Genomic DNA, 16,196 nt, shown 5'->3' on the forward strand with positions numbered 1-16,196 from the left:
TAGAGCCCTCGATCTGAAAAATCACTTGCGACATAGGGAGAAGTCGAGGTCGTCAATGCCATCGACACCTTCAATGGCGATAGTGTCTTCGACGCCCGCCAGGCCCTCAGCGACCTACTACTAATCCCTCGACGCCGGCGTCGACATCGGCGCCGAAGTATTTGACTCTGGCTACGCCACATTTGCTAGCTAAGACGTCAGAGCCAAGCTTCCCTTCAAAATCGGTGCTGATGAAGAAAATGCCGACGACTTTGACGACGTCGAAGACTCTGGGTACAAAACCAGACAAAATATATACTCTATTCCCCAAGAAAGAGTTCTTCAAGTCTCTTCTGTTTTTGAAGAGGGAGCATTCTGACAATGATGTTGCATCATTTGGCTTACAATACGGTAGACCTAATGTACCAGAGAGCTTTATATCTGAAGAAAGCAGAATGCAGGATTTGTATGAAAACGTACAAACAGCAAGCAGAGTTGATACCTCTGCAGAACTTGAGCTTGGAAAACCAGAACCAGGGGAACATGCAGACTCTTCTTATAGACAGCTCATGTCTAAAGTGGTTGAGTACTTGGGTTGGAGTAGGCCCCCATTACCTTATAACCAAGACAACCTCACAGACATTCTGGACAAGGATCCACAAACTGATCCCATTTTGCCTTTTCATGCGGCACTGCAAAAAAGGGTGACTAGGAACTGGGAGACTCTGGAATCTAATCCGGTAGTCGACAAAGACTTGACCAAAAAATACCACCCCTCCAGTAGCGACCCTGACTACCTGTCCAAAACACCCCACTCCGGAGAGTCTGGTGATGCAGGCAGCTGTGGCTACTTCAAAACAGGCAGCATACCCTACCATCCCTCCTGGTAGGGACGGCAAGCACGTAGATGGATTGGCAAGGAATGTATTTTCCGCAGGGAGCATGGCACTAAAATCTGCCAACTCCACTTGTGCCCTTGCAAAGTTTTTGGATACTCTATGGGACTGTATCTCCATGGCAGCAAAGCATATTCCCGAAGGGGATGAAAGGGACGGCTTCTTAGCTATTGTTAAGGACGGCAAAGAGGCCATGTGTGAGTCCCTTCAATCAGGATTGGATTCTGCAGATAGCATCAGCTACCATGGCTACCAGCACCATGATGCACAGATTTGCGTGGTTGAGGCAGTCAGGTTTTGCACCTGATGTGCAAGCTAGGCTTCTCAACATGCCTTTTGATGGGTCTCATGTTTTTGGCAACAAGGCTAACGAGAGCCTTGAGAAGTTGCAGACCTCAAAGCTGGCTGCCAAATTTTTAGGTGCCGCCATTAGGCAACCTCAGTCTTTTTGTCCTAGTGGGCAACCTTGGAGGGGTAGATCTTTTCGCTACTACTCCTCAGTTGGAAGGGAGAGAGGAATGGCCAGTCAAAGAGGCCAGAGAAGATTTCCTCGTGGTGGACGAGGTAGAGTTGTGAAGCCAGCTCAAGCAACAGCCTCCTTACCATCATCCACTGCAGCAGGCGCCTCAAAACCACTCTGAGGTCTTGAGTCACAGTTCACCAGTGGGGGCAGACAGATTCAGCATCTAGAAGAATGGCGAGACATTACTTTGGATGCTTGGGCTCTGGAAACCATAGCCCACCATTACTGCCTTCCTTTTATAAGAAGACTTCATAACAATCCACCGGGGAACCACTCTTTGAGGATTCTGGATCCGCTCCTTGTGCAGGAAATGTTAACCCTGCTAGAGAAAGGTGCTATAGAACCAGTACCTGTAGCGGAGAGCAACAAGGGTTGGTATGCCCCTTATTTTTTAAAGGAAGGAGGACTGAGACCCATCTTGGACTCATGAAGGACAAGTTCAAGGTGGTCACACTTTCTCAGATCCTTCAGGCCCTCCAACTCCAGGATTGGTTGGTGTCATTGGATTTTCAGGATGCACAGAAAATACCTGAGGTTCACAGTTGGCAGTTCTCATTGTCAATTTTGAGTTCTGCCATTCGAGCTGACCTCTGCCCAAGTGTTTTCACCAAATTGATGGCGGTAGTGGCAGCGAGTCTCAGGAGAGGGGGGATTCATGTCTACCCCTACCTGGACGATTGGCTGATAAGGGCGTGTTCTCCCGAACAAGCCCTAGATCATCTCAAAGTCACCTGCCACACTCTTCACAGACTGGGCTTCTCAGTCAATTACAAGAAGTCCCATATGAAACCTTCACAAAAGCTGCAGTACATCAGAGCTGTGCTAGATACATTCTTGGGAAAGAGCTCACTACCCAAAGTGAGGGCACAAGACATTCTTCAGATGGTGACCACATTTCAGAGTGCGCAGAGTCTTCCAGCTTTTGATTTTTTTTGAGGTTGCTCGGCCGCATGGCATCCTGCATTTTTCTGCTTCAAGAAGTCTGCCTGAGAATGAGATCCCTTCAATGGGCGCTCAGAACACAATGCTCGCAAATCTCAGCAAACATTTCGGACTGACTTCAGATTCCAACCAGAGTCTCACAGGATTTCCTGTGGTGGGCCTGCGAGGAAAATATTCTGAAGGGAGAAACTTTTTGGCAACCATGGCTGAGATCACAGTAGTGACGGGCGCCTCACTCACGAGGCCGGGAGCCAACGTCAACGATCTGACAATCAGCAGTCGTTGGTCTCCATCGGAGTCCAAACTAAACATCAATCTTTTGGAGCTGAGAATAATCAGACTAGCGCTGAAAGAATATCCTGATAATGACGGACAACACATTGGCCATGTACTACCTCAACAAGAGAGGAGGTTTAGGGTCACTATCACTGTGCAGAGAAGCAATGTAGCTTTGGTACTGGGCAATTCAAGAAGGAATCTCCTATCGGTAGTTCACCTAGCCAGAGAGGAGAACACGGCAGCAGAAGCTCTGAGCAGGCAGGGCACAGTCTCCCACAAGTGGGAACTAGCTCAGGAAGTCCTTCAAGAGATCTTCACCCTTTGGGGAACCCATCAGGTAGATCTGTTTGCGACCGAGAGCAATTGGAAGTGCGAAAGATATTGCTCAAGGGAATTTCCCCCAAGGGGAGCTGTAGGATACGCGTTCCTAGTGGGCTGGGAGTTTCCACTCCTGTACGCATTCCCTCCGGTCCCCATCATTCCTCATGTATTCAGGAGGTTGAGAAGGTTCAGGAAATATATTATCCTAATTGCCCCAGATTGGGCCAGGAGGACGTGGTGCCCAGACCTTCTGGACATGCCCATCTGTCCTCCGATGCTTCTTCCACAAAGAGAGGACCTTCTCTCGCAAGAGGAGGGTTGCGTTCTCCATCCAGAGGTCATGACTCTCAACCTCCAACCTTGGTTTCTGAAAGGCTGAGATACAATGATTGGGACCTCCCAGATGACGTAATTGAGGTGTTGCTTTTGGCCAGAAGACCAGCATCAAAATCTCTGTACCATTGCCATTGGAATACGTTTTGCAACTGGTGCAAAGAAAAGAAGTTTGATCCTTTTCTGTGTAAAACTCCAGATGTTTTATCCTTTTTGCTATCCTTAGCTAATAAGGACCTTCAGATTGGAACCATTAAAGGTTACTTGGCGGTGCGGTTAATCCTTAAGCGCTCATCAGTGGAATTTTCCTTTTTCAAAATTCCACTGGTGACTCAATTCCTAAAAGGACTCACTAATGTGTTCCCTCCATCTCCTTTCCAGGGTCGGGTTTGGGACCTCAATCTGGTTTTAAAATTCCTGATGTGTGCTCCATTTGAACCTCTGTACACATGTCTGTTAAGGTTGTTAACCTTCAAGACAAAATATCAGAATGCTAGAGGCTTGCAGGTAAAGACCCTCCTGAAGGTTTGAGAGCTTATTCCAGCCGGGGGCATGGCTACATCTACAGCCCTTCAAAGGGGTGTTCAATTAGAAATATCTGTGAAGCTGCAACGTGGTCTTCCATCCACACATTTACTAAACATTACTGTCTGGATTCTTCCCATTGTCAGGATGGTACATTTTGCAAAGCAGTACTTTGCTCTGCCCTTGAAAATGTATAAATTGTAATTCTACACCCTCCTCCAAACATAATACTGCTTTGAGAGCCTGTCAAAGATGAGGAATACGTGGGAGGACACAATCCATTCGAAGAACAAGTTACTTACACCTGGGAACGTTCTTTCAACTGGATTTTTGTCTTCTGGTTCTTTTATAGATGCTTCTCCTGGGGATCTACCCACTTGATCTGTACCTAGAGACGTTCATGTCTCCAAATTGGAGTTTCCGCTCGTGTTCATTAAGAAGTAAAGCCAGTCTCCTTGCAACATTTAATCTTGCAGGTTCTCCCTTCAACCATGGGATAGTTGACCCTCAGATATAGTTAAAACTAAGCTTATAGTTCACCTTTATTGGCTCATGCAAACTTTTCTCCTTTCAGAGGATATAGCTTAACCATGAACCTTGGAATCTGTATGGGTGCATGGTCCTTCTACTCTTTGAGGATCTTCTCAGATCTTCTTATATATCAGAAATCAACGGAAGGCCCATTATTAGTAAGTGCTCATATTGTCGGAACTTAGGATACAATAAGGAGCCTGTGATTGCTTTGTCCACAAACCCCATTGTGTCATATTCTTGCTGAAGCACTTTCCCTATTCCTTTCTATCCAAGTACTTCTCCTTAGAATGGAGATCCTCTCCTGAGGAGGAAGTGGATGATGTGGACGAGGATGATAGTATATAATAGAGAGGAGGATGATGATGAAAATGATTGTGATGAGGAAGAAGCTGAAGGCTCGCTCTTCATTACCTTACTTGTTTTTTGATCCTGCAATGCCTGTTTTACAGTCTCCTTCAACTTCTTCCAGGATATTCTTGTTTTACGCTGCTTCCTTTTCACATAATTTTGATTCCCATGACCAACCTTTCTCTAGTGGGGATGGGCATCGTGCACAGAGACTTCTATAGTCGCAGCTCCCTACTTCCTTTTCGCCTTTCTGTTAAGCACACTCATTCTGGAGTTACTCAGCTCAAAGGTGTCCTTTCTCCAAGCGCTGCTAAGCAACAGGGTCTCTTTAGTTAGTTTCACTGCTGCTTTAACTCGCTGGGATCCCCGTGCATGCTCTGACAACCATCTGGGTCTTCCAACCCAAGATGACCTCCTGCATGTACCTAAAAGTTGGCAGCCTGGGCTAAACATTAAGACCAGACCATCCGTGTCTGCCCTGTAATGACTTCCAAAGCCCAAATGTGCTGCCTATTTCTCACAGAGCTGCATCTGCTCTGCCAACCAACACTTACCTTAGGCACAGGGTGACTCTTTGCCCTCGTCTGCCAGCAGAGAACCATCAACCACCCAAAACATGTAACAAACTGCTGTAGTCATATGTTATGCTTCAACTGCCCTTCCTCACCGCAGAGGAGGTATTGGAGATGTTGCCTCCATCATGCATTCTTGCCTTGCAGGAGGGAGGGATCTAGAACTATTCCCACCTGAAAGCCCAGCAGTAGAGGAATAAGGGAAAAGGTCTCTACAGTTCACCAAGGTATTACTTAAATAAGAGATGTTTGCCAAGCGGCAGTGTATACCTCAAGGAGAGAAATGGGACAGGACTAAGACAATTGGGGAGTGGGTCCTGTCATGGAAGCATGAGTCTCGTTGGAAAGTACTGGGACAAGGAAGAGAGAGGTGAAGGAAATGTATCAACACGCAGAAAAAATCTGCGGTGACATTTAAAAACATTGAATAAGGAAAATCTGACAATGTGAGAATAATTACAACTCATTCGAATTAATTGCGTAATTGTAGTAAGTTGAATAGACGCAACAAAATAGTAATTTTTAAAAATGTTTAACGAACTTTTTATAACTTTGTAATCGGAAGGGGCGTGCTCAACAATTTAATGAAAATAATATGTAGACATACGTGACGATATTGCTCACAAGAATCTAAAAATGTAATTTAAGAGTTTATAGCAGACACGTTACAATGCGATGCATGCTCATGTAATTCTATATTTTAAAATCATTTTATTTACAAATTTAGATGGTTACCATAAGATAAGGAAAGTGTACCCAGCCTTTGGCCCTCTTTTGATTAGCTAATAGAGAATGCTGTGGATGCTTTGGCCAAGGTCTTTAAGCCTATGTATTCTCTCCCATTGCTGCTTTGCCAGTGATTTACATACAATTCACTGATATTGTGCAGCAACCACATGCACTTTGCTGCAGCAAATCGATAACAAACATTTGACATACTTTTGTTGATACAATCAAAGTTGTTCCCACCCCTACAGAACCTTAAATAAACGAAAATATGTATTTTTCCCGTGGAGGTTTTTCTCTGGCAGAATCGCTGAAGGGACCACTAGATGGCAGTCGACTGCAGCGTAGCTGCATGGCCATTGACCCTCCAAGAAATGTTCGGATTGTTCCTCGAGTTCCCTTTGAAGAAATCAGAGAACCTCAAGATAGGCAATATTTTTATGAGCTTATTTTACATAGATGTTATGTAATGTATGTAAAGGTTTTCACTGAAAGGCTAAGAAAGGCAACCTTTACAGGTCGTTAGAATCATCACTCAGTTTCAAATAGTTTTCATTGAATCCACTAGTGGTTTATTAGAATGTTAAACATGCAAAGCCATTGAAGATATCAGTGATAACAGCAGCAACCTTATGAAAGTTGTCAAGAATAATTTACATTAGTGAGGGGGGTGTGGCTGCCTCCTAGCCAATGGGGAGGCTCAGAACGGGGTCTGTATCACACGGCAAAGAACCCGCTCCGAGTCTCTCCAGAGTGGGAGACCGCCATCTTCCCTTGCCGGAAATGAAGGTAAGTGCGCTCCTCCTTACCTCCCTTTTCCACATATCATTTCCCCTCCCTACCCCTCCATGCCCCCACACCACACCACTTACCTGCGCTTCTTTGTCCCTCGCTGGTGCTGGGAACAGTACTGTTCCCGGTGCATATCCGCTGCGCAAATAGCTGCTATAGAAAGGCAGAAGGGACTACGTGTATTCCCTTCTCCCCGATCCCTGACAGTCATTTTTTACACACCGTTTCTCAACTCAAGAAAAATAAACAATTGGTACCCCGGTACAATGTGCCGGGCTGCTAATAGCAATACAGCTCTCGGAGGGGGGCATTACCGTTGGGGATAGGCAAGAGCCCTGGGGCACCCTACACTCCAGGACATATTCTTCAGCCACAAAGTCGTCAAAGAAAATTCTCGCCATCTGCTTGGATAGGAAGGCGAGCACCCAACTGGCTGCCTCAGTAGAGAAATGGGCAGCATCTTGTAACCTCGTGGTTAAGATAGAGCGATCAACAAGATCAAACGCTGCAGTAAGATCTAATAGAATCAAAAGCGATGCTTTGCCTTTATCCGCATGTTGTAGATTAGAGGTTTTTAACTCAAGGAGAGTTGTTTCCATGCTGTGATTGTTATTTGAAACTAGACTGATTGGAGCCAAGAATGTTGTTAAGTTCCAGGAATTTTTGAACTTGTATATAAGCCACTTTATCAAGGATCTTCAAAAGAAATGGTGAGTTAGTAATTGGATGATAGTTGCCTGGAATGTTGGGATCCAAAGAAGGTGGTGAAATCCAAGCCTGTTTAAGCAAGCTTGAGACAATATTCTCCCTGAATGAAAGATTGACAAATTTGGTTATCAAAGGCGTCAGCCATTCCGCACATGATTTGACAACGGCGGCCGGGCAGATATCACCCTTGCAGATTGTAGGTTTGATTTTCACAAGTAGATCAAACATGTCAGCTTCCAAGAATTTAAATTACCAAGGGGGGTCCTGGGAGTCCCTCTGCCAGACATTAGTCCTGGTTATGAGAGACTTACCCAGAGTCTTTAGCTCACTATCTTTCACAGAGAAGAAATATCCCAAACATATCAGTCTTTGTCCTGCCCTGGGGCAGACCAGCACCGAAATGCTAGGCAATTCTCCTCTGAACAAGAGTACCAACAGCATCCCCAGACACGTGTTTTCTTTCTGGTTGGACCTCATCAGTAGGGAGGAGCTGTGCCTCTCTAAGAATAGTGAGCAAGGGGTCCACGTCTGGATTCCCTAGTGACTTAGGGTGAGACCCAAAGTTACTTAAATATGCAAATTACCAAGGGGTGTCCTGGGAGTCCCTCTGCCAGACATTAGTCCTGGTTATGAGAGACTTACCCAGAGTCTTTAGCTCACTATCTTTCACAGAGAAGAAATAGAGAAGAAATATCCCAAACATATCAGTCTTTGTCCTGCCCTGGGGCAGTCCAGCACCAAAATGCTAGGCAATTCTCCTCTGAACAAGAGTACCAACAGCATCCCCAGACACGTGTTTTCTTTCTGGTTGGACCTCATCAGTAGGGAGGAGCTGTGCCTCTCTAAGAATAGTGAGCCAGCGGTCCACGTCTGGATTCCCCTAGTAACTTAGGGTGAGACCCAAAGTTACTTAAATATGCAAATTACCAAGGGGGGTCCTGGGAGTCCCTCTGCCAGACATTAGTCCTGGTTATGAGAGACTTATCCTGAATCTTTAGCTCACTATCTTTCACAGAGAAGAAATAGAGAAGAAATATCCCAAACATATCAGTCTTTGTCCTGCCCTGGGGCAGTCCAGCACCGAAATGCTAGGCAATTCTCCTCTGAACAAGAGTACCAACAGCATCCCCAGACACGTGTTTTGGTCTGGTTGGACCTCATCAGTAGGGAGGAGCTGTGAAAGATAGTGAGCTAAAGACTCTGGGTAAGGCTCTTGTAACCAGGACTCATGTCTGGCAAAGAGTCTCCCAAGAACCCCCCTTGTCATTTGCATATTTCAAGTAACTTTGGGTCTCACCCTAAGTTACTAGGGGAATCCAGGCACAGCTACACCCTACTGATGAGGTTCAACCAGACCGAAGCACGTGTCTGGGTTTGCTGTTGGTACTCTTGCTCAGAGGAGAATTGCCTAGCATTTCGGTGCTGGACTGCCTGAGGGCAGGCCAAAGACTGATATGTTTGGGATATTTCTTCTCTGTGAAAGATAGTGAGCTAAAGACTCTGGGTAAGGCTCTTGTAACCAGGACTCATGTCTGGCATAGAGTCTCCCAGGACCCCCCTTGTCATTTGCAGCTTCCAAGAATTCACAAAACCCAAAGGGTGGCAGAGAGGAAAGTGCATATTCTGTGCTGGCTTTGGTGGATGGGTTCTGGGTGGCGCAAGGCATAGAGCGCTGTCTTCCCTTAATCTTAGCAATTTTCTGCCACAGAGAATTCTGAATATCTGTACACCAGAAGGTGTCTTTTGTCACTGGGGCGATCAGAGGGCAGGGGTCCTCAAGCTCACCAAGTACTCTAAATAGCGCTTTAGAGCATGGTGAGGCGTCCTAAACTCTTTCTTATAGAATAGTTTCTTTGCGTCCTGTATTGCGACTTTCTAGGATTTGGCTGCTTCGGAATATCTAGCTTTGTCCACCAGTGAAGATGTGCATCTCAACCTCACAGCCATCCGGGCTGCCTGCCTATTGGCCAGCCCACCTGAAAAAGAACCAAACATGGGTGCTGGCAGGCAGTAGCCGGCCCACACCCAAAGGTCCATGTCTGCTCCCTGTCCGCTATCTGGACGGGTCTGGGGTTCCCCCCAACCCTCACCTGTTGACCTGGGAAGCTGATCTGAACCTGCACTCTCTGAGCCCACTGAACACTTTGAGACACTTCACTTCGTTGTGGGTTAGTCAAAACATCACTTCCTATACCTCTGTCATTCCCTCCCTCCATCCGTCTGCGCTGTGCTTTTATCTGCCTTGTTTTTTTTATTTAGCTGTGCACAGTGACTGCACTGTGTTTCATCTCCCTCGCTTTTTTAAATTTAGCTGTGCCCAGTAACTGCACTGTGTTTTCATCTGCCTTGCTTTTTTTTTATTTAGCTGCGCCCAGTGACTGCTCTGGGTTTTCATCTGCCTTGCTTTTTTAAATTTAGCTGTGCCCAGTGACTGCACTGTGTTTTCGTCTGCCTTGCTTTTTTTTATTTAGCCAGTCAAGTTTCATCTCTTTTGCTTCCACCCCCTTCTGTTCTCTCCCAGTGTCTCCACCCCCCTCCACTCTTCTCTCATTCCCCACCCACCTCCCTCTCTGTCCTCTGACCCCCTCCACTTCACCTATGGTTTCTCCTAACTTCTCCAACGGCTTCTCTATTGACTACCCTATCCTCCTCACTAAGTCTTGTAGGAAGAAGTTCAAGAAGGATATCCTGGTCTCCAACCCAGGCCTCCATATCGCTGATACCTACACCAGCGCTTCCTCCAGACCGACCCTCACAGACATCCTCTTTGCCGTTCCTTCGCCAGACCTATGGACTCTTCATATGGTCTCTGTGCTCTCTCCTTACTCCTCCTCTCCCATTAATGGTGGCACCCAGTGGGAGGCCCTCCTTGCTTCCTTCCACTCCTCTAAGGTCATCATTAATGTTTACCTCAATGGCACTGTCTTGGTCCAAGTCCCTCAGGCCATCGTTTGGGTCTTTGATAGACGCTTCCTGTGCCTTATCAACTTCCTTTCCTCTCCTGCTATGCGTTCTATCCCTTCTCTCCCTTCTACGGCTTCCTTTTCTTCACCCTCTGCCACTACTCTTGCACCCTCTTCCTCCCCCTTGGCTACCTTGCCCTCTCCTCCTACCTCCTTTGCCCTCCCTCCGGCTCCTTCTACACCTCCACAGGGAGTACCTCTGATTTGTACCCCTCCCCAGAAGTCTTTTAAGGATGGCAACCATCTCCACCTCACCACTCTTAACTCTCGCTCAGCCTCAAACACTCCTCTGACATCTGCCGTCTCCTGGAAGAATCAGACCTTGGTGTCTTTGGTCTCACTGAGACATGGTTCAAGGCCAGCTCTGTCACAAGCTTTGACACTCTCCTTCCTGATGGCTACAAGGTCCTCTCTGCACCCAGACCCAACCGTTCTGGTGGGGGTGTAGCCTTGATCTTCCCGGAGTGGATTCCTGCCTCTATCATTCCTATGCAGACCTACTCCTCCTTTGAATGCCTGGTATGTAGGCTTTCTCTCTCCCCTGGACACTCACTGTGGCTACTATCTACCGGCCACCTCACCTTTCCACGCAGAGTGGGCCGACCTCTCTTCCTTCCTCATGGCCTCTACCATTGACCTCCTCCTCCTTGGAGACTTCAACATCCACCTGGATGCTGCCTGTCCCACCACAGGACTCTTTCGCGACCTCTGCGACTCTATCTATCCATTCTTCCCTCTGGCCCGACTCACTCCTCAGGGCACACTCTTGATGTTCTGATCTCCTCAGACCCCCACCCCCCTCTTGCCTCACACCACTCCTCTCTCCTGGAGTGACCACCTTCTCCTGTCCTCTCATCTCTCTCTCTCTGTCCCTCAGGTCAAACCTACCCCCACACTGCTTCCCACCTTCTGAGTCATTCGGCCCATGAAGTGTGTGTCAGTGGAGGCTTTTGCTACATTGTTCTCTACTCCTCGTGCACCTCTGGCTGACTCACACCCTGACACAGCCCTTTCCATGCTCCACTCTGCTATCTCTGATACTCTCAATGTAATTGCCCCTGTCATGATTATCCGCATGAAGCCTAAAATCAAGTGTAACTCCTGGTACGACTCAGACCTTGTCACCCTAAATGCAAGTGTAGGGTGGATGAGAGGAAATGGCCGGGAGCTTGTTTATCCTCTTACAAACTGGCCTGTCGCCAGCTCCAAAGGCAATACCGACTCTCTGTCATCATTACGAAGAGAGCACACATCCAAGTCTGCGTTTCAGCGGCAGCTAACAATTCGGACGAAAATCTGCAAGGAACTGGCCAAGCCTGCCACAGTGTCTACCTCTCCTGTCCCTTCCCAGGCCCTCTGTTTGGCCCTGGCTTCTCACTTTATCTCTAAAATCCAGGACATTCTATCCACCCTTTCAGCTTCTCCTGCTTCTACCTCCAGTCTCTCCTCTTCCTCTGGCCCCACTGTGGCCACCCCCCCCTCCCTTTTCTGCCTTCCCTCTCTTCTCCCCTGACAAGGTTTCTAGACAAGTGTGACCTATGAAAACATCATCAAAACAGGTTCTTCCCTGTTCTTCCAAAACCATCAAGGACCACATTGACACCCTTACCCTAGCCCTGGCTGATTTCGGCAACCACTTTTTCGCCTCTGGAACCTTCCCCTCCCCCCAAAGCACTCTCTTGTGCACCCGAGCTCTATCACTCCTTTCCTGGGCAAACTCCTGGAAAAGCTGGCCGCCTCTCAGCTTAATCTTCACAATGAATCTGTTGGCTGTCTCTATGACAATTAGTCTGGCTTCAGAGTAGACAGAAGCACGGAAACTGCTCTCCTGAATATCTGTGAAGGCCTGCTCGCTAACCTTGATTCTAACTTCCCCTCTGTCGTCATCTTACTTGGTCATCTCCTCGGCTGATGACACAGTCAACCATGCCATCCTGCTCAACCGGCTCCATGATAACCTTGGTATCACTGATCAGGCTCTGGCCTGGCTCACTTCTTTCCTTTTTGACTGACCCTCTCAGGTCGGACTTTGATCCTTCCTCTGCTCTACCTCTCTCTCCACCTGTGGTGTTCCCCAGGGGTATAACTTTTCTCCCAGTTTGTCCAACCAATACCTGGCACCTCTCGCCCACCTCATTGCTGTTCTCTGCTCCAACTTCCAGTGCTATGCGGATGACACCCAGCTCGCATTCAGGCTCCCCTCTGCCACCTCTTCTCCTTCTCTCATCCTGTGTTCTCTGACTGCAATCCAGGAGTGGTGCGCCGCCACGATCTCTGCCTGAAAGCAAGCAAGACAGAGATCCTCCTCATCGACACACCTGAGCCCCTCTTTCCTGCCACTCTCTGGTCGGCCTCCTTTGGCCCTCCTCCTGCTCCCACTTTTGAGGCTAAGAACCTCAGGGTTATTTTCGACCCCTCACTCTCTTTCTCTCCTCATATTTCTGACGTCTCTAAGAAGTCAAACTACCAACTGCACCTCCCCAGAGGTATTCTTCCTTTCCTCTCTTTCCCCCAGAAGCTCACTTTATCTATAGCGCTGATTCTCTCTTGGCTTGACTACTGTAACAGCCTCTTTTTAAATGTGCCTGCCTCTACTCTTCGTCCTCTGCAACTCATCCAGAACAGGAAAGTGAAACTTGTCCTTGGCCTCAAGCCCAGGGATCGTATATCTCCAGCACTGAAATCTCTCCATTGGCTCCTAGTGGCTGCAAGGATCAAGTTCAAGACCCTCTGAATTGTCCACAAAGTCTTCTGGGGCCTGGGATCAAAATATCTCTCTGCTTTATCTTCTGAAGTATCTTCCTACTCGAGCACTTCGCTCCACCACCTCCAGCTCCTTGAGGGTCAGTTGCTTTTCCAAGCAACAAGTTGAGGGGAAGATCTCTGCCTCCAGCTGGCGCCTCCCTCTGGAACAGCCTCCCTGCCTCTCTGAAACTTGAGCAGAACCATCTCCAGATCTGGCAGCAGCTCAAGACTTTCCTCTTTTCTTATGTATTCTCTCTTCCGCTACTTTGCTGATCTCCTGTCTGATACTACACTGGTCACCTGGCTACCCTTTGAATCACGGGTCCAGGTCCCAGCCCTCCCATTTGCACACTTGCACTGTCTCCTGGAAACCCTGCGCTTGGGGCTGTATCTGCAACCCTACAAACCCCTGACCTGCACTTATCTATCACTTGCTTTTCTGCACTTAACCCTGCACTGCAACCTGCTGGCCGCACTTCTTGTTTTGGATGTTTGTTCCTATGTCTTACACTTGCTCCTCCTCCCCTTCCCCTGTCACTTCTCCCCTTCCCTCTCCCCTGCACCTGCGCAATCTCAAAGTCACTGGGCCTAGTAAGATCGTTGTCTTGTTCCCCTCTCCTCTGACTCATAGGGCCTTGAAACACTTGTGTATAGACGCGCTATAAATAAAATATCATATCATATCTTCAATTGCAGATTTTTGTTGTACTTCATAGTTTGAATTTCTGGGGTATACTATCGTTTAGAGGGCTAGGATTTACCCAGCCTTTGCCTTAGAGGGGCTAAGGAGTTAACTGCCTCTGTCATTATAACATCATAAGCCAACACCAATTCGGATGATGACGCAAATCTCTCAAAGGTCTTAAGTAAGGGTTCAAAGAATGGGCGCATAGATGCATAGGTAAGTTTGTGTAGATTCTGACATGTTTTAGGACCACTCTAATTTTCTGCCCAGGTACAGGAGGATCTAATTGAAAGTGTATGGATAAATGATCCGACCAAGGACATAGCATAATAATAATAATAATTTAGCATTTACATAGCGCTACAAAACCTCAGGTATCTGAGCGCTGCTTATTATTACCCACCGTGTGTGCTACTCATTTAACGACCTCGGAAGGATGAAATGCTGAGTTTGGCCCTGCCGGGGTTCGAACCTGCATCAGCAGGCTCTGCACGGATGTCAAAGTGGGCGCTCTACTCGCTGTGCTATCGGACCAGCATTGTCGCCACTTTTTCTACTTGCACCCCATATGTAACTACCCAATCCAGAATCCTGCCTGCATTATGTGTGGGCTGCAAGATGTTCTGAGTAAAGCCCACACTTCGTAGTGAGGTTTGGAGGGTTCTGGCATGTGTGACAGATAAATCATCAAAGCCTAAATTAACATCACCCAGCATAATGGTCTTAGTGCCAGGCTTCAGATCTACGGACAGCCGCTCACACAACTGTAAGCAAAACTCTGGCATGTTATTAGTGGGGCAGTAGATTAGAAGTATATGCCCCCACCCTAACTACTCTCTCTATCCCCACCCACCCGCTCCCCACTTTCTCTACTCCACCAACCACACCCTACTCCCACTCTCACTACACCCAGCCACCCACCAAACCCCCACTCTCTACCCCCACATGCACACCAAGCCCCCACTCTCTCAACCCCTAGTCACCCACCCTACCACACACTCTACCCCAGCCACCTACCCTACCCCCACTCCCTTTACCCCAGCCACCTGTCCTACCCCACTCTCTCTACTCCACCTACACACCCTAGCCCACTTTCTCTACCTCCACCCATCCCCAGTCTTTACCAATACTCTGACTCTCTAGACCCACCCACCCCTCACCCACCCTTTTGACCCCTCACCCACCCTATCAACCCCACCCACCCTCTCTCTACCTCTAGCCCAACCCAATCTCTTTACCTCCAGCCACCTCACCCCCTCTACCCCAACCACACACTAAACCCCCACTCTCTACCCCCAGCCACCCACCCTATCCCACTCTCTCTACCCCCAGTCACCCACCCTTTGCCCACTCTCTCTACTCCCAACCACACACTCTAACCCCACGATTTCTACGCCCACCATCATAACTTATCCCAAGTCTCTCTATCCCCACCCAGGCCCACTCTCTTTACCCCACCCACCCAACCTAGCCCCACACTCTCTATGAAGAACCCACCCTACCCCCACACTCCCTACTCCCATCCACCATACACCCACTCTCTACCCCACACACCCACCCCACCCCGTCTACCCACCCCATCTCTACTGCCACCCACCCTACTCCCCTCTCCCTCTACTCAACAAATCCCTCTCTCTTTAACCCCATCACTCTAGCCCCACCCACCCAACCCCATCTAATGGCCCACCCACCCAACCCCCTCTATTACCCCTCCAAGCCATTTCACACCCTCTCTCCAACCCCTCTCATCCATCCTCTCATATTCTCGCTTTATTTCTTACCCACTCACCCTTGTTCGCTCATATTTTCTCTTGCTTATCATCAAAGGCACTTTCTATCAATGGCTTCCTCCCTTGGTCTATTCCCCTTCTCATTCTCTTGCACACCTAAACCCCTTATCACATCCTCCTTTGAAATTGTGCACTCTCCTCCTTCCACCCTGAGGCCTATAAATGCAAAGAACAGCAGTAAACGCCACAACTATTGGCTTTGCTAATGCTTGTTTTTTCATGCCGGCTGCTATTGCTGATTTATGTATCTTTAGAACAGCCACTAATATCAAATCTTTACACTGTGATGTATGTTAGATTCCTTCAGTTTTACGTGCTTTAATAATAGGTTTTATAAAAAGCCAACTTAATTCACTCTATGTATTATCCTCAGAAGGAAGAAAGGTGTAGTCTGCCTTGTAGCAATTCAAATCTGTGTTCCGCCGGCCGAGCACAGATGCCTGATGGGAGCGCTTTAATCATGACGATTTAGGCTGAATCTTCCACCTAGTGGTTCACGGACTGCACTAATCTCACAATATGGTTAGTTAGAAGA

The 16,196-nt window shown here is 47.9% G+C and overlaps 1 protein-coding gene across 8 annotated transcripts in view; it reads right to left on the reverse strand.

Annotated features, from left to right (window-relative positions):
* The window catches only part of CHD5 (chromodomain helicase DNA binding protein 5), a 2,731,226-nt gene that overhangs the window by 972,054 nt on the left and 1,742,976 nt on the right, over nt 1-16,196 (reverse strand). The window lies entirely within an intron of this gene.

This window comes from Ambystoma mexicanum, chromosome 8, assembly GCF_040938575.1.
Source record: "Ambystoma mexicanum isolate Mex_15411 chromosome 8, UKY_AmexF1_1, whole genome shotgun sequence".
Taxonomy (NCBI): Eukaryota; Metazoa; Chordata; class Amphibia; order Caudata; family Ambystomatidae; genus Ambystoma; species Ambystoma mexicanum.